This window comes from Dreissena polymorpha, chromosome 10 (assembly GCF_020536995.1).
Source record: "Dreissena polymorpha isolate Duluth1 chromosome 10, UMN_Dpol_1.0, whole genome shotgun sequence".
Lineage (NCBI taxonomy): Eukaryota > Metazoa > Mollusca > Bivalvia > Myida > Dreissenidae > Dreissena > Dreissena polymorpha.
This window is the reverse complement of record NC_068364.1, coordinates 12,387,317-12,413,288: the sequence shown is the minus strand read 5'-3', so window position 1 is coordinate 12,413,288 and position 25,972 is coordinate 12,387,317.

The window sequence follows — 25,972 nt, the reverse complement described above, 5'->3', positions numbered from 1 at the left end:
AGAAATGTATTCTTTAATATACCTTGCAAAATAATTAATGCTACATTAACATGCCTGCAAGAATATAAGCTTTATCAGAAAATAAACTTTAAGTCTGATTTAAAGTTGTGTCTGACAGTTACACTTCGATTTTTTGTGTTACAATTTTAGATAAAAATTCCTGTTACCGATAACTAATAGTGTGAACTGGCATGAATAATAAATGATGGCAGCCTTTAAATACAATTTATAACAAAATTAGAAACATTCCGCACCTTAATGTGGCTTTTAAACATTATTGAAAAAATCAAAGCCTTGCAACGCTATTATTTACAACAAATACAGGACTGAATAAGTTTGTATTTCATAAGCATTTTTAAATAAACATCTGTGTAGGAGCATGGTATATATCCCTCCCCCGCATGTTTTGGATCAAGACTCAAATTTCAAGTTATAAGCTTATTTAGTTTCATTTAAACCTATTTATTTTATCTCGATTACATCGAAAGCCTAACGCTTACTTGAATACTCTTGAGTCCGTTTCCTGGGACTACAACAAGTACACATGTACAATGGTGTCTTTGAGAGAAAATTACTGGTACTTTTAAGAACGCTCACACGTTGGGGATCAAAGTCATGCCCTCCTCAGGTCGCTAGGGGGACACCATATTAGCCATGGCAACCTAAGACTAAAGATTTGATGTGTATATGGGAGCATGGTATATATACCTTACCCACATGTTTTGCATAAAGACTCAAATTTCATGTAATAAGCTTATTTTATTCCTAAATGACAGCACCATTCATTTTTAAATGATAAATGGTATATCACATTACATACTCAGTGTGAGACAGAATAGCAGCCATTCATGAATAACTATTTACATAGTTAAATAAATTAAGCAATGTCTGAATGAAAATGAATGTGGATTATAATAAGAAAACTTCCAATTTAATCTTAATTTCGTAACCATTTTATCACTTACAATGTATGTTATATAAAATGCATCAAATCAAGATGCATTCAGGGTAGCATTTATAACAGAGTTTAAGGCCTGTTCATTTTGATTTCTATTTGGTTATGCTTGTTTTTCAAATTCATTAATAAAACTGTTTTCAAACTTTATATAAACTCTGAAGATTAACCTATATTTTTAATGCAATCACACTGCCCTATTTCTGAAGACCTTTAATTACATCCAATAGACTAAAACTTCATTTTAGTCAGAATTGTGTATTAATAATAAATACCATTGATAACAAATCAAACAGTCAAAAACACACATTACAGACAACTGAGCCAACTCTCTCTGCCCTAAACACCTGACTTAAAGCAATATTTCCATTTGTACTAAATGTCTTCCCAGAAATAAGCAGACAATCAAAGTGAATCCTTAAGATTGATTATGCTAGTTATCAACTGCAAAAACTACATTTTAGATTTGCCTAACTGTCATGATGCTTATCTATTTTCATTGTATGGCACCATGTTTGACACACCACAGTTGAAGTTAATAGTGATTAAAAAATTGAGGCCTTGATAATGAAATGCACACTACTCCGAAAAATGAAAAATTGCTTTAAGGCCCAGTCTCACTATGATGCCGGTGGCTCAGCCCCGGTGCGTGATCTGGGATCTATTGGGGCTCTACTGGGATGAACTGGGGCTCCACTGGTACGACCGGGATGAACCGGGGACAACCGGAGCTCTACCGGAAAGTATTAAAATGTTTTACTTTAATACCTCCGCAATGAACCGGGAGTCACCGGGAAAGACCAGCAATGACCAGCGCAGCACTGGGAACAACCAGGAGAGCACCGGCAACAACCAGGATGGTACCGTAAGCTCCACCGGGGCTCATACAGATCCTGGCAGAGCTACGGCAACGCCCCGGTTGTCGCCAGTGGTGCCCAGGTGGAACCTTGGTGAATACCGGCAGAGTCCCGGTATAGCTCAGGTACATCAGAAAATCGGCGCTCTGCCGGGACGCAACTGGCATTTACTTGGGCTCCGCTGGGGCATTACCGGCAATGACCTGGGGTTAACCAGGGCATTGCCGTAGCTCTGCCAGCGTCTGATGCCGGTATAGCCCCCGGTGAGTGCCGGCGGAGTAATGATATACCGGGGCTCTGCCGGCTGGCACCGGGGCTCCATAGGGGCATTACAGGCGACAACTGGGGCTCTGCCGGGGCTTCACCTGGATAAACTGTAGCTAGTCCTGGGTTGACTGGGTTCTGCAGGATTGTTGACCGGCTTAAACCGGGGTGGCACTGGGAAATATTGTGACCACTTTTAAAAAATTTCTACAAATCATCCCGGTTATCGCCGGTCGACCGGCGTTAGCAAGCCTGGATGGACCCGGGCTCTACCGGCAATAGTGAGACTTGAGCTTTAAAAATAATGTCATAAAAATGTAAATTGCATAGCAGAGGTAATTTTTGTAATGTTGCCTTGTTGAAATCACATTGTTTTACTAAGTTGGCGTTCAATTTTAAAAGCAAGATTTCATTCCAGAGACTATTTATTTAAATAACATTTAATTTATATGAAAGCAAGTTACATGAACAGTATGTAATATTTATATATTATTATTTTTAGTTTAATGCTCAGTTTCATGTCCTAAAAGGCTAAATATTTAATAAATATTTTTATATTTCCTGCAGATTCCAATAAACACACATTTTTGACAACATTGTTATACAATTTATTTGTACAAGTCACACAAGCAATTGTAAACATAGACGATTTTAATTCCCTCAGATACACCGCACATTAAAGACCATTTAGAGATCAATTTTTCCATTCACAAAATATAATAAATATTTGACAATTCAATTGTATTAATAGAAATTTCTTTAACATTGAACTTCGTATTAAATTGACTTTCAAAACCAAACATACATATAATATAAGCGAGTCCTGCTCAGGGCTTCATGCATTGGCGTAAAGTGTTGTTCCAGATTAGCCTGTGCAGCCTGCATTTATGAACCCTTTGCATGCTGGGAAATTTGTCGTCTGCTAAAATGTTGTCTGCAGAATTTCTAAAATTAGCATTTTCTTCCATTTTTTTTTAAAGAATACTATCAGAATAGCGAAGAGTTTGGATCCTGATGAGACGCCACGTTCTGTGGCGTCTCATCTGGATCCAAACTGTTTGCAAAGGCCTTCAAAATTCAGTTCCAGAACTGAAAGAGTTAAGGCTTATCAGAGACAAGTTTCTTTCCAGCTAAACTGGATTTTTTCAATGAAAATAATTTCTTTCAACAAAAAAATACCATATAAATTTAAAGTGTGGCCCACAATAACCCAGTTCTACACAGGCTATTATCTGGGATGACACTTTACACATATTGTATTAAAACCCTATTTCCCCTGAGCTTGGCTTCCATTATTTCATCAAGGTCATATTTGATCTACTGTTACTAATATATGCTGCACAACATAATAAACTGTTACTAATGTTTGCTGCCTGTTAACATGATCTAATAAACTGTCAAGGTCGCATGCTTTCATTTTAGGAGTGTTTATTCTACATTGCATCTGTAATCTTTATGCTCATTGACAGTGGCTGCTTGCAGTGCCTAGTTTTTGACAGAATCTTTTCTCACAATTATCAGATTACATAATAACCAACAGTTAAACTGCTTTGACTTCAAATTATTATAAAACTCTTCTGAGTTACTATATGTATAAATGTTACAGAGCAGTAAATTACAGAAGTCTAGTGATTTATCTTATTTTTTTTCCAAATTATTTTCAGAGCAAAAAACTGAGCCTTTTGACTTCTTCATTTCTTGCATTGAGTTTATAAAAAACAACAACAATGAAATACGTCTACCGGATACCTATCATTATCAGCGTAACCTTGCAGCCAAGCAGTCAAGCAGATGCAATCTTGTTTGAAAGCCAACAAATTGCTGCACTCAGTTACTTAAGAAACCTGAATCTGCAAGAATTCGACTTCAATAAAACTGCACTAAAAATTCTCGTGTTCCTTATAGTTATAATAATTTAACACAAATTTTCACTTCCAAATCCTTATTAAGTCCATATAACAGTATTATTTGCAGTTAATGTCATATGATGCCATTTTAATGTCCTTGTTTTCCCTTTATTTGTGAACCCTTTGTCAACATTTCTTAAGTATTATGGTGGTTAATTTAACGAATATTAATACTTGTCATAAAGTAATAACTTGCATGTACAATGTAGCAACTAACATAAATGTATCAAGTGTCAGAGAATAAAAATTATAAGAACAATAGATTTCCATTCTAATAGTCAAAATAACATGTGCACATAGTGTCTTGTTTTCAGCTTTCAAGACCTGCATTTACATTTGCAATTGTAAAATTAGATAATCAACAATAATATTTTTTCTGTTGCAAGACTGTATTACACACTCTTAAATGTTAATCAATTAATTAGAATATAACACCAAAGCAACAACCTGCACAGAACCTTCACAGTTGGCAGTACAGGAAACAAAGCCAGGGGCGTAGCTGCTATAAGGCACAGCTGGCCCGGGCCTACACTTTTTTGAAACATGAACAATAAAAATGCTTCAATTTCGAACACGCATTTAAATGTTGACCTGAGTGGTGAGGTGTTAGAAATCTGCATTTTATATTGACATAATCCTCAGACAATGGATTCTAGTGTTCAAAGGACATATCTTCCAATTATTAACTTTTCTTCTTTCTATGTGCATAGATTCTAGCTCGCTTCTTTTCACGTGACTTGATGTTACTAGTTTACATAGATCTACAAGTAGATCTACTTGTCTCCCTTTTAACATTACAGTAAGATGTAATCAGTTATCGTTGGATTTTTAAGAAACATTCCGAATGATGTTTATGACCGCGGATATTTAAAATGGAGCACTTGCCCCCGTATCCCGATCCATTGACTTAACACGGGTCGGTTCGGTCCCTTGATGCCGAACAAAAACCACCTGGTGGACGGACCGACCGACCGACCGACAAGAGCAAAGCAATATACCCCCTCTTCTTCGAAGGGAGGGCAAAAATATCAAAGAAAAACAGGCCAAAGTATTATATTTTCTTATCTTATAATTTGTCTAGATATACTTTAAATCTCACCACAGGCGTTACAGGATTTAAAAATGTTCAGGGGGAGGACCCCCAGACCCCCCATTTTAATGTATCATATTTGGGCCTACAGCTAAAAAAAATGCTAGCTACGCCCCTGAAAGCCAGTGTTTGTATTGTTTATATTCATATTTCGCATACATTAATGTTATCTGTAACAGTAATAACACCAGACACATAAAGATTGCTCACACAATCAGCTCATAGCTCTCATCATACCTGGCCTCCTAAACCAGACCCCTCAGTTAATGTGGATTTGAATATTTGTCTATGGAATGCTAGCAATAAGACAGCCCAGAAAATGTACCCATTCAAAATATACTCCTAAATCTGTGTCTGGAGAGCAAAATTGTTATACAGGAACTAGATATTGCAATATACCCCCTGTCTGAAGGAAACAATGTAAACCCATCAAAAAGAGTGATGGAGTGCCAAAAATTGACCCACTCCTAGTTGCGAAGAATTGACTTTAACTTAAATAGGTTTTAATTATTTAAGCGGTACAAAGCAGCATATGGTCGCGTAAACTGTAAAGCAGTTTACTACTTCAATTCCTTGGACAATCCTTGTTGCCATAGACAAATCAAAAGACTTTTTTAACTGGTCAATTCAACTTAAAAAGGGGCCTTTTCACAGATTTTGGCATATTTTTAACTTGTCATTAAATGCTTTATATTGATAAATGTAAACATTGGCTCATAAAAGCTCCAGTAAAAAATCAAGAATAAAATTTAAAAAAGGAAAAAAAGTAGCCAGTACCAGGGCTCGAACCAGTGACCCCCTGAGTCCTGGAATTAGTCTGAAGTAAAAACGCATTATAGCCCTCTCGGCTATTCCGCCGGGTATACACAGGTTAAGTATTTTATACCTTATATAAGCAATCTTTGTAGTTTTGTAAATTTAAACGACAAATACAGAACTCTCCAAATTATTCAATCGTTTTGCGTAGCATTGTTTTATAATTTTTAGGTTTTCCAATCGTCAAAAGATACATATACAACTGTAATGGCTATATTGGACTATGGTAAATGTTCAATAATACTGTTTCCTCACAAATATCATAACTAAAACGAAAATTTGCGAATCTGAAACAATTTTTTTTCAATTTTGTCAATTTACCAAACTGTGAAAAGATCCCTTTAAATAATTATATAATCAGAGCCCCAAAGTAGGCCTAATTGGAGGGACCCAACACCCGGGGCTGTGGCCCCATTTTCCAACCCTGCCTGGTTGAACCCCCACCTTTTTTTATCTGATGACATTATTATAAAATAAATTTTACTTTAAGTTGCATAAAATTGTTTTAGGTTTTACTTGAAACTAGTTATAATTATTACAGAAACAAAGTTTTAAATGTAAATACGAGTCATGTTATGTGTATTATATTTAACAAATGCTATATTGAAATTATAAGCCACATGTTTAATATTGACCACGAACGATTTTAAGGGCCCTTATGACAAATACATGTAAGCACACGGACCTTTTCAAATCCTAGCTGGAGCACTGTGTAAAAATATGATTTATATTGTATAATATAGCTATTAAAGATATAGGAAAAGGACGGTTGAATAAATATAGCTATAGTCTTACACACAATGAATTGTCTAATGTCGCAGAAAAAACCGTAAAAATACTTTTCATATTGTACATGATATCCAAATCCAAAATATCCAAATTATTAAAATTGAAAGATAAAGAAAAAGGGAGGTTATATAAATATGGCAACAGTGTTGACACATAAAATATTGTCTTATTTTCGCAGAAAATACCAGAAATATTACTTTTGATATTGACAACATGTATAGTATCAGCGATTTTTTTTGTCCAATTGGGAAAAGTACCCGTACCGGTCCAATTGGGAAAAATTGAGTCGTGAAAACCCTCAAATTGGGAAAAATCGAGTCGTGAAACCCTCAAATTGGGAAATTGGTGTATTTGATTTTATGCTCCCAAATACTTTAAAATTGATAACTAAGTGTTTTCAAGCTGTCAATATTATATTTACCTAGGTTCAAACCATAGAGCTGCACAGGGAAACTAACAAAATTGTGCACTTAAAAAAAAAAAAAAAAAAAAAATTTTTTTTTTCTTTTTACCTTAAATTGGGAATTTTATGGCCAACAATTTGAAGTTTTTTCGTAATTGGGAAAGTGCCGTTTACCGGTACTTTATCAAGAAGGAAAAAAATCGCTGAGTATACATTATTAAAATTGACAGATAAAGGAAAAGAAAGGTTATATAATTATAATGGCAATGGTGTTGACACATGATCGTATTTCGCAGAAAATACCAGTAAAATTACGTTTCATATTGACTACATGTATATTATACATTATTAAAATTGAAAGATAAAGGAAAAAAAAGGTTATAATATGGCAATAGTATTGACACACGATATCTGATATCGTCTTATACTGGCAGAAAATACCAATTAGGAGCAGGTGATTGCCACTGAAGAGAAATGTTACTACAGTAACGCACCTGAAACATCAAAAACTTGTATTGCAGTCATAATAAGGGCGTATAAAGGTGCTGTCAGCTTTTGTGGATGAGTGTGGAAGAATATCAAATAATTGTCATCAGTCCTTGGAGAAAAGAGCTTAATAAATATAATTAAAAAATTGCCTGACAAACCACAATACATATGATGCCAAAGAACTGTCTTGAATTGTGCTGATGTAGACTTTTTTCTTGCCTCTGTTTTTTGCTGCTCTTGACTTTTCATCCACTTTGATGCTTTAAGATGTGTGTGCCCATTTGTGTTATGTTTCATCTTCAACTAATACTATATAGTTGTTTTTGCTTAACACTTTTAACATGACATGCTTGATATTTAAGGTCTGTAAAATTATATCCCACAGCTAATTCTCCATGAACGTGTGCTATTTATGAATGCAGTGTTGTTTTTGTCATATTTTGCACAACAATTTGACCATATTCCAAATCTCAAAAAGTATATATTTGCCAATTGACTGCCTTAAAATTTTAATGAAGGTTCCAAAAAATATAAATAAATAAATTTCAGCCAATTGCCATTTTATAATTCAGCTCTTTAATCTTTAAGTTGAACCTTTAACTAAAATAATATAGAATTGAAACAATTTAATTCAGGTAATCCTCAATTTTGCAGTATTTGATAGCAACCCCCCCACCCAAATGTCCCTGTTTTAGTCAAAAAGACGTGATGATTTACAATCTGAAGGGCCCAGGTCCCATTCCGATAATGGCAAGAAATAGCACACACTGACATGTTGATTACAGCACAATAGGTGCAAGGGATGCCCAATTCTATACAATATTTTTCAAAGGCTTTGATCTATAGCCTATAGGGCACAAACCACAGAAAGAAAATGTTGCCCCATTCGTGCAGAAAGGTACCATGTGACATTGAAATTAGAAGGCACGTGGAACCTTTTTGCACCAATGGGATTATTTTACCTCCTCATCAGTTAAATATAAGGCCTATAATAGTTACAGATTATTAGAACACCATAATGGATTACAGCTGCTGCTTAATAAATGATAAATAATGGCACAGAAAAATAAGTTGTCAAGCCAAAGGGAAATACAACAGATATTTTGATATAAACAGTTAAATCAGTAAAACTGTGGCACTACAACACACCAATCCACATTTGATAAACTATATGTACATGGTGATGTATTAAGAATCATGACAGATGCTTTGGGTTTTAAGCATTGAATTCATTCAAACTTCACCATGACACTGACAAAGTCATCATTCTCACTGTGACAGCTTTATTTTCAAAACTAGTCATCATTAAAACTACAATTGTCAATTTTGACATCATTAACACTGACTATCACCAAAATGTGCAATTTTTTCATTGAATATACATTTAACAAAGAAATGAATTTAAAAATTAGCTGCACTCTGTGGAAAGGGGGTTAAATGCATGTGCGTAAAGTGTCGTCCCAGATTAGTCTGCACAGGCTAATCAGGGACAACTCTTTCTGCCTTAACTGGATTTTTGCTACTACAAGAGACTTGTTTTTTAGGAAAAATTTCATGAATGGAGAAAGTGTCGTCCCTGATGAGCCTGTGCAGACTGCACAGGCTTATCTGGGACAACATTTAAGCACATGCATTAAACTCCCTTTTCACAGAGCAAGGATCAAATACAATATTTTGAGTCATCAACAAAGATCTAAACACCTTAACAGGACAGAAGACTTTGGCAGGTGACTTAGATAACTCTGTTGAGAGGGACCACACATCTGATAGTGATGGCCAAGGCCTATTGTGCACATTTACAGTGTTGCATTTACAGTGCTTAATTTTTCCCCATACTTAAAAGTCCTGACCACATCTTGTGTTGAAATAACTTGGCTATTAATTGCCAACATTGAACATTTAATGTTTATGTGTTAACTTTAATTATGAAATATTGTAGTGTACAAAATATTCGTTGATTTTGAGTGTTTATAGGCTTTTAATAATTAGTTTATGAAAAATGGCATACAATTTTGTGTCAGTCCCCTAAAAAATGGAACCATTTGAAACAACAAAAATTAAGAAAAGGACATTTTGATTGCATAATGTATTTTTGTTGAAAATAAGAAAATTAGGTTAGTTTTTCTTAAGATAATTATTTCCTCAAAACCAAATGCAAATTTTATAATCATTGAAGACACTTAAAGAATTGACAAATTGATAATAAAACAAGAAATTTGTCCAAAGGAAATGGATGCCCCACTTTATAATATTACACTGGACACAGAAACAAGTATTTTGTGCCACACATACATGTAATATGAACAGTATTATGTACATGTACCAGTCCTTTGAAACTGTTTCTTAGTTACATAACAGCTCATTCTCATACCTGCCATTAACATTAACCCATTTATGCCTAGTAGACTCTCCCATCGTTCTAAATTGGATCAATTTATTTCCAAAATTAGGGATGTCTAGTATATTTATTTCTATATTTGGAATATTTCTTACAGAAATTCCTTTAAGCAAACAGCGCAGACCCTGATGAGACGTCTCATCTGGGTCTACGCTGTTTGCCAAGGCCTTTTTTCTAGACGCTAGGCATAAATGGGTTAAAGCAAGCACCATAGTTCAGGGGCACAGAACATGTCGTCTTGAAATTATGAAACATTTTGCAGATAAACTAATAAGAAATACTTTTTTATAGACATACAAAGAATAATCACAAACTCCAAGTGTCCACTTACTGTGACCTTGATCTTGAAGCAAGGGACATGCTTGTTGCAACTGACAGGTTCTCTTAAACATGATGATTATTTGTTCTAATTTATTTCATTATGCATCACAAAGGTTTGTCTCAGACACAAAGATGTACTTGGACTATATATTTAACATGGTATAAGGAATACACATTCACATGTATGCAAAACAGACTGACAGCATCCACTGTGACCTTGACCTTGAAGTGAATGACATGTTTTTCACGGGACCAATCTCCTTGTTATGATGATCATTTGACCCAATTTATTTCTAAATAAGTGCAAAATATTGTCATTGGCCGGACATGAACATGCTCCTCAACTATATACATACATAAACTATAGTTATACCTTTACAATTTATAATGGCAGGGACATACAAATAATTGTATCATGTATATGTAGTGATTTAAGGTCTATTCCAACAGCCTTGCTGTTGAGCTAGCTTTTCAGCGACGCGGTTAGAGTGTCTGACTACCACTCTGGAGGTCGTGGGTTCGATCCCCCATTGAAGCTCCGTATTTTTACAATAATGGCGACGAGGCAAACACGAATTGTGATTCAGAACGTGGGTGTGAGCTTTCTAATGGCTTCAAGGAGCCGCTTGTGAAGCGGTCGACACTATAATATAGCAAAAAGTGTCATATGACATGCTGTAGCAGGCATGTCTGGCCTTGAAACATTTTTAATGGCTTCAAGGAGCCGCTTGTGAAGCGGTTGACACTATAATATAGCAAAAAGTGTCATATGACATGCTGTAGCGGGCATGTCTGGCCTTGTAACATTAAGAGGGGGAGGAGTGTAGTGATTTAAGGTCACTTCCAACAGCCTTGCTGTTGAGCTAGCTTTTCAGCGACGCGGTTAGAGTGTCTGACTACCACTCTGGAGGTCGTGGGTTCGATCCCCCATTGAAGCTCCGTATTTTTACAATAATGGCGACGAGGCAAACACGAATCGTGATTCAGAACGTGGGTGTGAGCTTTCTAATGGCTTCAAGGAGCCGCTTGTGAAGCGGTCGACACTATAATATAGCAAAAAGTGTCATATGACATGCTGTAGCAGGCATGTCTGGCCTTGAAACATTTTTAATGGCTTCAAGGAGCCGCTTGTGAAGCGGTTGACACTATAATATAGCAAAAAGTGTCATATGACATGCTGTAGCGGGCATGTCTGGCCTTGTAACATTAAGAGGGGGAGGAGTGTAGTGATTTAAGGTCACTTCCAACAGCCTTGCTGTTGAGCTAGCTTTTCAGCGACGCGGTTAGAGTGTCTGACTACCACTCTGGAGGTCGTGGGTTTGATCCCCCATTGAAGCTCCGTATTTTTACAATATATGTCTGACTACCACTCTGGAGGTCGTGGGTTCGATCCCCCATTGAAGCTCCGTATTTTTACAATATATGTGCTATTGATGAATTGAGTAGAGTCAAGATGATGATATTTAAAGAGTTTTTTGTTCACTCAAATTGTGCGTTTATTATAAATGACAAAAATACTATCATAAATAATATGCATGCAGTTTTATGAGTATAATTTTAGTGGTTATGGAATAAATAAGGATTCATTTATATTTACAACACTTGCTTCGGGTGTTCTCACTGGATTTATGTCAACAAACTTATCATTAGTCAAACACAGCTGCAGAAATGTTTAATATCCCACTGTTGTCAATACACATCGCCTTGTATTAACTGTCAAGTCAATCAAGCAGACACTGTACATGTACACTGTTCGGTGAAGATCAAACAAAACGCCGAACCACTTGTTGCAACCGGAAAACAGTTAGATGTGTAAGTTTTCTTGAATATAAGGCTTTTAATGAAGTGAATAGAGTTTACAAACCTGTTGCCACCGATCCTCGAGGGAGGCTTGTGCAGAAAAATAGCCTGTGTCATGAACAACTTGCAGTTCCCGAAAAATGTTCCCACTAGGAAGAATGTCCATTTTGACAGTTCGGTTTATAAACCGGTTCACTTTCAACTTGCAACTGAAATCATACAGTCGTGTGAAATTCCCAGCCTCTCGAATTTAAGAAATTCACGAACCGAATCGTGATTTGCTTCACTGTGTGTTATGAAATTTAAACATTTTACGTGAAAGTTGTGGTATGAATGTATGAATCACAAACTGTCTACATGTCGCGAGTAGAAGATATACTCAACCAATCAGAATGTTCGTTACAAGGTAAAAGTATGTGAAGAATTTATTTCAACCAATCACAACGCGTGACCCATTACAGCTACTATTATCAATAATATTATGACAGAAGCCCTATGGTTGTAAATTGTATAGATTGAATGCATGTTTGTACATAATCAAGTGATTTATGGGCAAAATCATCTTTCGATCCAAGCAATAAAACCACTATTTTCAAACGATATTAAATAACTTGTGGATTAAGTATGCTTATGGCACAGAAGCTCTCTAGTATCTCATTAGGGCTACTTAAAATTGTACTTCACAAGAAACCCAACACTTGAAATGTCTCTTAAACTAGATCTAATGTAGTATTTTTAATTTTTGTAAACAAGAATAATGGTAAGCAAAATGACAATTCGATTACAGAAAACACTGGGCGTTAAGTAAATTTGCTACTGTTTAATCTATTAGCACACAGTAACTTTGAAAACCAATATGAAAAGTATGCGCTAATTTGTACATAATTATTATTGATACGAATATAAATCACATTTGAAATGCCCATGCATATAAACTAGTTGTTGTTTTTCAGAACAAGATGCGAACATATTTTGTCCCATATCATTAAGCGCGATAAATTTTACGAGGACATATTTACTCCCACCGTGGCCATATATGGACTATTACTAAGTGCACTATTTATAGCACAATATAAAATCGAAGGAATCGCTCGTTCGCTTCATTCAGTCCTGGGTGATTCAGTTAGAAACATGGGGCAATGAGATAAACCGAATATCACGACGGAATTGTTGTGTTTCCAAATTTAAATACCCCTTTTGCGCATTATAAATATTGGATGTGTCATATAGTCACACCATTTCTAATTTGGTACTAATCAATGATTTGAAATACATAACGTGTGCAAATAGAGGTTTATCAACTCTGGTTTATAGCGATCATACGCATGTTTACGGTGTGACATCCAAAACACTTCACTGGCATAATAATATCTATTTTTCGTTTAATTAAATGCGCGCCTACACCATGTTAAACGAAATCAACGAAATTTAATTGAACGGATTCAGTATGTGAAGACGCCCCGTGTCCCAAGCTCAGAGGTCAAGATCACGCTTTAAAGGGGCCTTAATTTTCACGTTGTGCTAAATTGACAAAATTAAAAAAAAATGTTTCAGATTCGTAAATTTTCGTTGTAGTTATGATATTTTTGAGAAAACAGTAATACTGAACATATAAAGTGTAAAAAACATTACTCATTGTATAAGAACGGATGGCCGAGTGGTATAAGCATTACTCTTTAACTCCAGGGATCAATGGTTCGAGACCAGATGAAGGTTACCCGGTACTCACCTTTCTTTCGTTAATTTTATTTGTGTTGTTTACTGGAGCTTTTAAGATCAAATGTTTTTATTTATCAATTTAACGCATTGAATGACAAACTTCAATACATGCCAAAATATGTGAAAAGGTCTCTTTAAACGAAATCAACGAATACAATTGGACAGATTCGGCATTTAGAGACGTCCCGCGTCTCAAGCTCAGAGATCACTATCGCGCATCAAGGTTCGTCGTTCGTCGATCAAATATGGACACACTACAGTTTGTGAAGCACGTAGCCTCAAAATTCATCGGAAATTTTTAAACAACAGATGCTCACTATTTCGTTTCGAGTTCAGCGAATGTAGGGTATGAGAAAATATCCCTTTTCTTGTGTTAGGTGAAAGTCCTATGCCAAAGGTCAAGGTCATATGCTCAAAGGTCGAGGAGAAACTAACAGGTGAATGCTCAGAATATGGATCCGATTAAACCCGTGCAAACTGTGAGTTAATCATTTAATTGACAATGCCATGTGTTACATAATATTATTCACCATATGGAATGCACTTGCTGCTAGATAGATAGATATCTGTGTCCCGAGCTCATTGCAACATGAATGACATTCAGGACAACGGTATCGACACATTGCCGTCAGATATTTTGATATTCGGTGCATTTCTCACAGAGGTGTTCATGTGTGCCTTGATTTGAATTTCATCAAGTGGCGTATTGATATTTATGAGCTATTTTTACACCTTTTTTGCACAGAAAAACATAAGCGTTTAGCTTGCGTTCCTATGATATCCTGACCGGCAGAATAGCTGAATAACATAGGGCCATTGGCTAAACGCGTTTGTTTTTGTTGGGGAACAGAACCAACTGAGTGTTCAAAGTTTATAAATATAAATTAGAAGCGCTTTAGGAAACAGGGATTCAATTCATATGCGTCAAGTGTCGTCTCAAATTAGTCAGTGCGAACTGCACATTCATTAAGTTCTATTTTCACAGAGCGCGACACAAATATATCTACGCACTTTTGCGCGTTTGGCGTTTCAAAAATGCGAATGTTTTCATAGGAATTTCAATATTGGGAGTAAAGTTGTATCATGTTTGTTTAATATTTTGTGTCCATGTATTCAATGACATTCCAATAAAGTCAGTAGACTCTCGCAGTTATTCGATTGTCTACAATGTTTCATCGCTTAAAGCAGGCGAAATAATGCGTAGAAAACTCGCTAAATTACTGTTTCAGAGTAGCGTCCCTTGCTCAAACGTGATGTTAATTCCAATAAATCTTCATAAGCTTTATTCAGTGCACGCATTGGATATAATTATAAATTAAGCATTTTTGCATTTTATTTAAGTTTCATTTCATCGTTTTGTATTTCACTGATATATTGATAGATAATTATGATTATAGAACAACAAAAGGTAGTAAGATATATCATGATTATCATCATTTTGCTGCTACCACATTGATGATACTCAAAGATTAAAGACAGTAAGTTTACCTTGGTATTTAAATTTCAGAAGTACCTTAAAGCTAGACAGACAATTTCTTTACGGTAAATACCGGAATCAAGGCCGGTATTAAAGGGGCCTTTCACAGATTTTGGCATTTTTTAACTTATTCATTAAATGCTTTATATCGATAAATGTAAACATTGGATCGTAAAAGCACCAGTAAAAAATCAAGAATAAAATTAAAAAAAGGAAAAGAAGATTGCCCGGACCAGGTTTCGAACCAGTGACCCCTGGAGTCCTGCCAGAGTCCTGAAGTAAAAACGCTTTAGCTTACTGAGCTATTCCGCCGAGTATACACTGTTTAAGTATTTTATACCTTATATAAGCAATCTTCGTCGTTTCACAAAATTAAACGACAAAAACAGAACTCTCCAAATTATTCAATCGTTTTGCGTTGCAACGCTTTATAATTTTTAGGTTTTAAAATCGTCATAAGATGCATGTAATGGCTATATTAGACCATGGTAAATGTTCAGTATTACTGTTTCCTCACAAATATCATAACTAAAACGAAAATTTGCGAATCTGAAACAAATTTTTTCAATTTTGTCAATTTACCAAAGCGTGAAAAGATCCCTTTAAATGCTCTACGCAATAAAGTGCGTAGGCACGAAAAAATTGTGTAATATAATGCGGAATAACGAGCGAAGTGCGCAATAGTACGCGCGAGAACAAGATATTTGCATCGCTGCCTTCTGTTTGAAACTCTTAGCAATATATTCAGAACGTTTAGATAGTAACACTACATTGAAATCTGAAATGTGTAATGTATATGTGTAACATATGTAATTAGCACACTAATAAGAGTAATATGTAAGAAATAACCTTTTATATTGAAACATGCACATTTTAATCATTTCTAATCATATTAATAAAATAATGAGAATCATCATCATCGTCTATAATCCGCACAAAGACCTGGTCCTCATCATCGGACTCATCATCAGCGACATTATATTCTTCCTCATCTTCTTCGTCTACATCACTCAGTGAGTAGTAACGCTGAGCCGGCTTTGTTTTCACCGTGGCAATGATCATCAGATCTGGATCGAACTGATCAACGTAGATGTTGTTGTTGTTGCCATCATTATCTTCATCATCGCTCTTACTACTGGTTTTGAATCGGTAGGTGTCGCTTCCATAAGTAGAGTGAGTAGATGTGTTTACTTCTGGCGCATCTCCCCTGGCTTCCCAACCGTAACTGGACCCCTGCATGATGTCGAAGAGCGGCACACTTCCGATCCGGTCTGTAAACTTACCGGGAGTGTCGCCTCCCCATATCTGACGGCGTAGGTGTTGAAGGATACTCTGCATGTTTCGTTTTGTTATGTTTTAAATCGGAGCTTCGATTATGCGTCTGATCGTAAAGGTTTCTTTTATCACAATGAGCGTTGTTGCTATATGATGTCATAAGACGGACGTCATGACGTCATAAGTATGACGTTTAAAGTAGTACGTAGTTTAAATAATATATTGGCACCAGCGAAGATAATGTTGTGTTTTAATTTACAGAATACGCATGGTTGTACTTAAAAGGACTGTCCAACAGATTAAAGCCTCGTTCGACGCGAATCGATATTTTGGGAACTACGAGGATTACTTATATAGCTAAAAATACCTCCGCATTTGACGTGAGCGTGGATGGTCGAGTGGTAAAAACAGGAGACATTTTACTCCAAGCTTCCATGACTCTAGGGGTCAGTGGTTCGAGCCCTGTGGAGGTTAACGTTTTTTTTTTGTTTTTTTTTTTTAATTGTATTCTTATTTTTTACTGGAGACTTTTAGTTCAAATGTTGAAATTTATCAATATAAAGCATTTAAAGCAGTTAATGACAAGCTTTAATACATGCCAAAATCTGTTGGACGGCCCCTTTAAAGACAGATTGAATATTCATTTTGTAAGAACATGCATTAATTGTCATTATTTTCTTTGAACGTTCCAAGTAATGGCGCTTTTACTTTCAGATATACTCATATGTAATGCCATATTTACGAGAGTTCCACTTATACTTAGTTTTTTTACAATACGATCCAACCTTATAGTGGAGAGATTACGCGACTAATGCGGTGTATTGAATATCCATGATTGTGTCGCTCTACCAGTTTTTGACGATGCTGGAACAGCGTCGTCTAAGGTTTGATAACCAGTAAAAAAAACTTCACAATGGGGACCTATGTAAAAGACCGAGCCAGTCCGATTGAGATAACTCGATTTTTCAGTTACTTCCCTTGGCATTTTCCACTGCGTAGGAGATTGCTCGTTGATTTTCATAGAAACATTCTCCTAGCAGAGTTGTCGTTCGTGTTGATAAAGGTAAATATTAATAGAACAGCATATCCTGGGGAAACAGATTCAATAAGTGTATCAGAACGTTAATTTAAAATTAGTAATTTTACATCCATTTTATTTTTATGGACCAATGAAACAACTATATATTTTCTCTATTTTGTTTGATATTTGTTCTCGATTTAGTAAATAAATTGCGAATAAAAACATGTAATATTAACTTTTTACGTGATCACAAAACTAAAGAATGCGAACAATTTCGAACCTGCAAATTGTAAACGCTGCACTGCTATGATATATATAGATATAACAAAATTTACGTAATTGTTCGTCCCGCTAGAGCAATGGTAAGGACGTTCGCTTTTTCACCTTTACGACACCGGTTCGATTCCCGCTCCCGGCGCAATGTTATATTTTGTCTGTTTTGTGGTCACCATTCCGGACAGGTGTTTTTCCCGGATAATCTCATCCCCCCCCCCCCGCAGCATTTGACCATATAAACAATTAAAAAGTATTTCAGTACAAAACAAATAGCTGGAAATTGCAGCTATCATTCAAAATTCGTCCCAACTGTCGTCAATCTAATCTTATTAGGTAGGAGTGCTGGACACACTCCGGGTCCCAACATTATGCAGCCTCAGCGCGGAGGTAACTCATAACCTTGGAAAAACACAAATACACAGACTGGGTGCAGCCTAGGCGCGTATAGACTCAAACAAGGCAACAAACTCAAGTGCGGGCACAATCATTAAAAATTTACATATTGAATACGATATTCTAACAGAAATTACACAACCACCAAAGTGTACATACCATGTTTGATATTTCGTTCGATTGTTAGATTTCAGCATGTACATGTATAAGGTCATTTCGCTATTAGTTAACTTATCCATATGTTCGTGGGCGAACTCGGATAGTCAAGTGCTCATACGATTGAGCTCACATGGTCCGGCTATGTGCTCATACTTACTTTCGAGAATCATCATGAAGGTATTGCCATACTTAATGAACAAGAATGTGACCCGCCTCCCAGTTTCGCTCAATAGGTCAAGTTACCCACGGGTAATACTTCCCCATACCCCTAAACTTGTTTTCGTACCAAAAATGTTTCGTACGCAAATTTTTTTCGTACCAAATTTATTTTCGTACCCAAATTTTTTGTACCCAAATTTTATATCGTACCCAAATGTTCGTATCAACATACAGAATTGTGGTGATATAGATAGACTTAAATTGATGTTTTATATCCATCCTCTTCAAAAGCATCGTCACACCAGTACTGTCATTACTTTGATTTTTCCATTGTGTGTACCGTTTTCTACCAATCGTAATACATCGACTATCTCCGGTATGCTACGCAACTGGTTTATGCAATACATCGGCCTGCTGATCCACGTTACAGTATACTAAATAATTTTGGTGTGCAATTCTATACCCTCTAAAACTTCTACATCAGTTATTTGAAGACACGATTCTCTGTTAAGTCATTTGCCGTGACTTAATTTAAGAATATTTCTGTGTGCATGTGGTAGGGGAAACATTGTTGTTAACTACAAATTCACTCTTTTGCTTGAAGTTTGGAGACTACATATGACTTTGCAGGGGCGTATCCAGATTTTTTTCAGAAGGGGGAGGCGGCTTAACTGGGGAGGATGCGGGAGGGGTGTCCCCTACCACGGTCAAATTTTTTTTGAAATGGTGCAATTTCCTGCTATCTAATCCGCTTTTTGCATGATAAAAGTGCATGTAAAACAAACAGGAACTTGAGTTCAGACATCAAGTGTGACAGACACATAGACAGACAGACAGACACACAGGGGTAAATCAAATGTCTGTCTTGAAAAGTACAATTTGAACACACTCAATTTTTTTGTTGGAAAGTACCTGAAAGCAGCAACAGACTCATTTTCAGCTGGTTCACTAGTTTTCTGTTTCTTGTTCCAAATCGTTTCAAGTGTTGCCTGTTGGCGTTTCATTTTGAAAATGATTTAGTTTCATACTAGCAAAGTAATTCTTCGTTTTTGAGTCCTTTTTAATTTCAATAACTATGGATGAACATCAAAGCAGTTAGCCCAATTTGTAAAAAACTAACAAATGAATTGCCATTCATAAAGTGTGCTGTTGAATTTCACTGGCAATAACTTGTTACTTAAAAGGATTATCACTTACAATAGCTAATGTCAATGAAATTCATCAAAGACACCAAAAAATTAATAATGATTGTCCATTGCACTCGTCTAAACTCTTTAATTGCTACACATTGGAATATTGTTTTTCACAAGTCCCATGCGGCAGCCATTTGTAAACATTTACTTATAGCTAAATGTATCGATTAATTTCATTAGTTGAATATATCTCCTTCAGCCAATCAAATAGCGCAGTTAATCACTTACAATCAATGAAGCGTGCAGTTTAGCTGGCGAAGGTAAAATTGTCTGTACACAAGACTAGGGGCTAAATCACACTTATCGACAGCTGTTTATTGCTAATTAGGGGCATATGACAGGAAATACACAAGTGGATATGTTTGAAACTTTAAGGGGCTCATTTTTTAAATCGTATCTAGCTTCAGCCCCCCTAGCCCCCCACCTAAATACGCCCCTGCTTTGTCAGATGACGGGAAAACCTCATCAACTGGAGAGAAGCCGGTAAATAGATTGCCGTAAAACAGTATGACGTACCATTCTGGTCGAAAGTCAACAAGACCTACTAGGTAAAAAGAGAAATGTACTTCGAAGTATATATTTGTCGTCACTTGAGCCGCTTTACCTTCAGATTTATTCATAATAAATGTTTAAAATCTCTTTTTAATTGGGGCACAATGAATAAAAATGTCAAAATTGAAAAAAAAGAAGTTTCTTTTTGCATGATAAAAATCACCCCCCCCCCCCCCCCCCTGGATCCGCCTTTGAGATTAGATTCAGTTGCGGACATAACATGTATATATGCTGAAAGGGCAGATACGATTCAAACGCAACAGTTCTTTTTTCTGGTTATAGAACTAGGTTATTTTATGGAAAAATAAGTTTTAAGTAGTTAATGCATTGAAATAGATTATAAACCAACTTAAAGAAGATTCAAGGTTACCTTTTTTAAAATTAAAATTAAAATTTAAAAAACAAACAAACACAAAATCGATATTATGCCAATAACATGCCTTATACCTATCTGTTGTGTTGTTGTTCGATTTTGTTTTTTGAAGCAATTTAGATTAGGGAATAATTGATTTACTCACAATGAAATAGTGAGTAAGAGTATTTATTGACCATGCGGGGAGGAGTATCGCGGTCATGTGCATTACTGTTTAACCAAACAGTTACCAAACGATTACGGGATTTAAAATGTATAATAACCTCCCCGGTTTGGTCGTATTTTGTGATAACCATTATTTGCATAAGTCAGAGGTTAATTCCGCCACGCCAGGTCAATGAATACGCACAATATCTATGAGTTAGCGGTCAAAAATCGCATAATTTGGTATAAATTATAATAGTAATAATAATAATAATAATAATAATAATAATAATAATAATAATAATGCTCAATGTCAAATATATCTAAAAGCAACAGATGTAAGGCGTCTTCTGATTGGCTAACACTCAAGGGTCAGTAAAAACTGTACCTCGAAGTACAATTTTGTACGTCGAAGTACACAAAAATGTACTTTGATGTACATAGTGTACGTCGAAGTACATTTCTCTTTTTACCTAGTATGTCTTGTTGACTTTCGACCCAAATGGTACGCCATAAAACAGTGACCGTTCATTTGTTTCGACTTCTTTCTTACTTAACGCAAGGCCTATCTATGTGTGGTTTAAATCAATTCGGCTTGGAATGCTCTTCGAGAAAAGGTATGGTTATGACGTAGTCCAAATAATTAGATGTAATCTACCTTCTAAACAGTTAACGTCATTTTCCTATAGTAAATTTATTTTAACTTATACTTCAGTTTTTCTTGTGCAATCTTTGCTTATGCATAATATTATCATTTATTAGACATAAATGTGAGCGATTACCTCTTAAATGTGTAAAAATTGTGCTGTAAAACCACTTTTGTACATTTTGAAAATAAACTTACACAACACACGAAGTGTATTTGTCGTTTATAGAATTACCTTGAAGTACCTTGAACGCAATTATTATTATTTTTTTGCAAAGGTTATACATAACCAATAGTTGTTGTGCAACAAACCACATCACTTTTTAGCTTTCCGTACTCTTTAAATAAATGAAACCTTTATGTGTATGTAAAAACTAGCAGTTGTATACATCATTAATTATTTGCACAACGTTATGAAATGTATCCTTTAATAAAAAATGTGTTTGATAGCAAACAAGGAATAATACTATATATCACATTTTTTAAAGCATATAATTATGGTATATCGACCTCATATTTATAGGAGTACAGAGTCTGGTGAGCACTAACCCTAACAATGCGAAAGTGTTCACATTTTCTTGATGTAGCCATATGAGCGCATATATGCACAAAGATGACTTTGTGCTGATTACAACGAGTGCCGGTTCTTGTATTGTCGCGTCTTAATACGGGCGTTTATCGCTTCATACATATGGACATTTAAGCATAACAATAGACATAGGGATGCATCTCTAACATTTTAGTCACGCGACATATATTTTCGCGATTCTATAAATGATATTGAAAGCATCAAAAACACTTCGACATATGCTTTATCACATTTAAATACATAAATACATACCTCAGGAAAAAGTATACAAATTACATAATTATTGTGTTGCGAATCGCGCTAAATATTCTCGCATTATATGTTTTTCTCCGCTACATATACATGTTCTGCCTCCGTTTGTTTACACTTCCTGTTTCCTTTTTCCCGGCCTTCTGTGGGTATAAGTCATAGACTGGTTCACTACAAATAGTGACAGTCTTTTCCAAACACAATTTCAGTAAACATAACCCGTCTAAAATGTATTGCCTGAATCTCGATTTCTTTCGAATTTATTTGCTTTGATCTTTTCGATATCTTTTTGTTATTATTATCCTGACAAATCACAAACGCTTGATTAAACAAAAAATAATTTCAAAACATTTTAATAACGCCACCCTACTGTTTTTTGACAGAATTCGTGACGCATTTTCCATTCGCTCTCAGAAAGCAGTTTTGCGTGTGATCATGAGCAATATTCTGGTAATTTGTGATTGTTATCCATCAGAAACACTTTTATTCACAAAATTTAACGAAATTCCGATTTAACCTTTTAGTATTTTAGCTTATTTTAAACTTATTTACACCTTGTCTGCTCGCACTTTCCCGATATCCCAAAAGGTTACATATCGCTATATAAAGTTGAGGCCTAAGACCACAAAATCTAATACCGTTGGATTTTTCGTACCAAAATCTTTCGTAACAAATCTTTCGGATTTTTCGAAATCACCACACACACACACTTACAGATCATTTAGAAATTGTCAAGACCTGGGCATCACACAAGCCATTATATTGAGCAAAACTGACAGTTTTCAGAAATCAACAAAGGAGTGATTCCTTCGCTATCAAAGTTTCCAAGGAAGAAAGATACAACCCATGGTGATCTTGTTCATTGATTTTGGATGGAACATATGTGAACTTTTATAGAACTGTGAAGATTCTATATATGTCTTTCCGATACAAAAATCAGCTACGTTGTTATGAAGATCAGATACATGTTCAAACATTGTCAAAGTGTTGTAAAATTAACAATTAGAAGGCAATTAACATGTTGAAGAAATACGAATCATTCGTAGTCTGCTCGTCAACCAGTGCATGCATATAAATGTTAAACTAGTAATAAAACAACTCAGTCTTCAAAACACTGTGGTGTGATCATTTTTAGTAAGACAGTGTTATTCTAAACAGTAGCAACACGCTTGTTTATTTGATGCATACAGGTGCTTTCCTGTTTATTGTGTAATTAATCAATTGGCTGTTATCGGTACTTAGTTTATGCTAGAATCAACGAATTTAGCAAGATTTCATTGAGTTGAGACATTTAATGAAACAGCCTGTTTCCTGGGTAAGACCAGTACTTGGGGTCTTAAGGGTCATCTAAAGAACACTCACACTTAAGGGATCAATACCAAGAACCCACAGTCGCTAAGCGGACACCATATCCACTACGCCGAAGCCACTGAACTAGCTTTGAATAACAGAGGCTCAAAAAGCAGCCAATTTATTATTATAAGATATACGATCTTAAAGCTTGGCTGATATAAAACAGTTTTATCATCAAGCAAAAAATGCAATTTAATTCTTTGGATGCATTACTTTTTTATTGAAAGTCTTGTAATGTTTTTTACACAATAATTTCCATATATGTATTACAATACATGGTAATCAAATATCCAAGCTTTTGCCCGTAAATTAGGTAGCACCTATTATCATATTAGTAGTTATTTGGAGTTCAATAAAAAACTGATTTTTTTCGATATCGATGTTTGTACCTTAGCATTAGCGGAGTTCGTGCAGAATATTGGGCGAAAATAAATTTAATTGCATAGAAAAAGGCAACAATGTAATGTTAATCTACCGACCCGCGCATATCAAAACAAAGAGACCCGTTGCCTGAATAACCGCCCATCAATTCCACGACGAAGAGTTCACATCGGTCGGCAATTTTCCGATTTACTTTCGTCATTGAAACAATGTTGTTCTCACAAAAAAGGAGTACACCAGCGTCAACGTGCCTACAGTCTAAAAGTACAATTCAAACGCCCGATCGCATCGCAACTGCCGCCTGTCGATATCTCCCGGGCTCAGAAAAATCATGCGTTGAGTGAGCTGCAACAACTCTTTATTTCTTACGGGGTTGGAATCCAGTGACGGTTGCGTATTTTACTAATTAATCAGTTTGACTCACACAAATACTGAAATTGAACTATTCATATGAAAAGTTTAATACAATTTTTATTACAAATGTTTTAATTAGTATTGCTTATTGTCAAAAATTAATGACTTTTTTTTAATACATGCAATCTCGATTTCTCAATATGCTTCGAATACATTATCATTCAGCATATCTTCGCTTGTATCCGCGCCAATTTTAACGCGTGAAAAGTTCCAATCTCTTAATGCTCCCATTGATTTTCCACCAGAAATAAAAGAGGCGAAATAATTATTGTTATTCTTGATTGTCGCTAACCATTGCATTTAACACAAAATGTGCGTGTGCGCGACTGTCCATGTGTTCGTAAGTGCATGTGTGTATCTGTGCATTTGTGGCTGTGTACGTACGAGCGTTTCGTTTTTTGGTCGTTGATCTCGTGGTTTATCAGTTCAATCAATATTAAACTTTAAACTTTCGTTTTTGTGTACGAGTTATTGCTGGTTAAAATTACAGCATGAACTAAAGCCTCAATGTTTTAATATGTTATTAAGGATTTGAATGCAAAGGACAAAACGTATAAAAACTTTATAAAGTGTATACGTTTATAAATAAAGTAAGGAAACGTCAATTATGTATTATTTTTTTAATTAGACAAAGTGCTAATTCATTAACTATTCAATTTCTTAGACAACATTGAGAATATTAACAGTTATCGAAATTGACAATATCACCGACATCTTGTTAAAGACTAAACACCGTTACAAGTATCGAATTTAACATGTCAATACAATTTATTAATACCAAAAATAAAGATTTCATTAAATATTGTTTACATTAAACCTTTAAATCAAATCTTTAGATCAAAGTTTAAATGGAAATCTAATATGATTTTTGCATGATTATTCATGAATATATGAATATTGTAAAAATACGGAGCTCAAGCGGGGGATCGAACCCACGACCTCCAGACTGGTAGTCAGACACTCTAAAGAGCTAAAGAGCTTGCCCAACATCAAAGCTGTTAGAAGTGACCTTAAATTACTACGCTCCTCCCCCTCTTAATGTTTTAAGGCCAGACATGCCCGCTACAGCATGTCACATTGACGCTTTGCTAAAGTGTCGACCGCTTCACAATCGGCTCATTAAAGCCATTCGATTTCGATACCAATACGGCCAATTTCGATTCGATTCACTGCAATCCCGATTGATCTGCATTTTAAACTTTACTTTCCAAATCCGTCGTCTAAACTTTCTTTCCATTTGTAATACGTCTTGTGATTGGTCAATAGCCAATATGGCATCCGATGAATGCTGAGCCGGTAAAATGGCTTCTTCAACCACGCCAAAAGACGCACCGTCAACATTAAAATCAAGAGTATGGGAACATTTCGGATTTCGCGAAGGTTCTGATGCAAAAGGCAACTTGCAAAACGTGTTTTGTTGACGTAAGTTACCCTTAATCTGGAAGCACTACAAATTTTAGGCAACATTTATCGAAAAAACACTCGGTTGATACTTCAGATGTGATTTGTA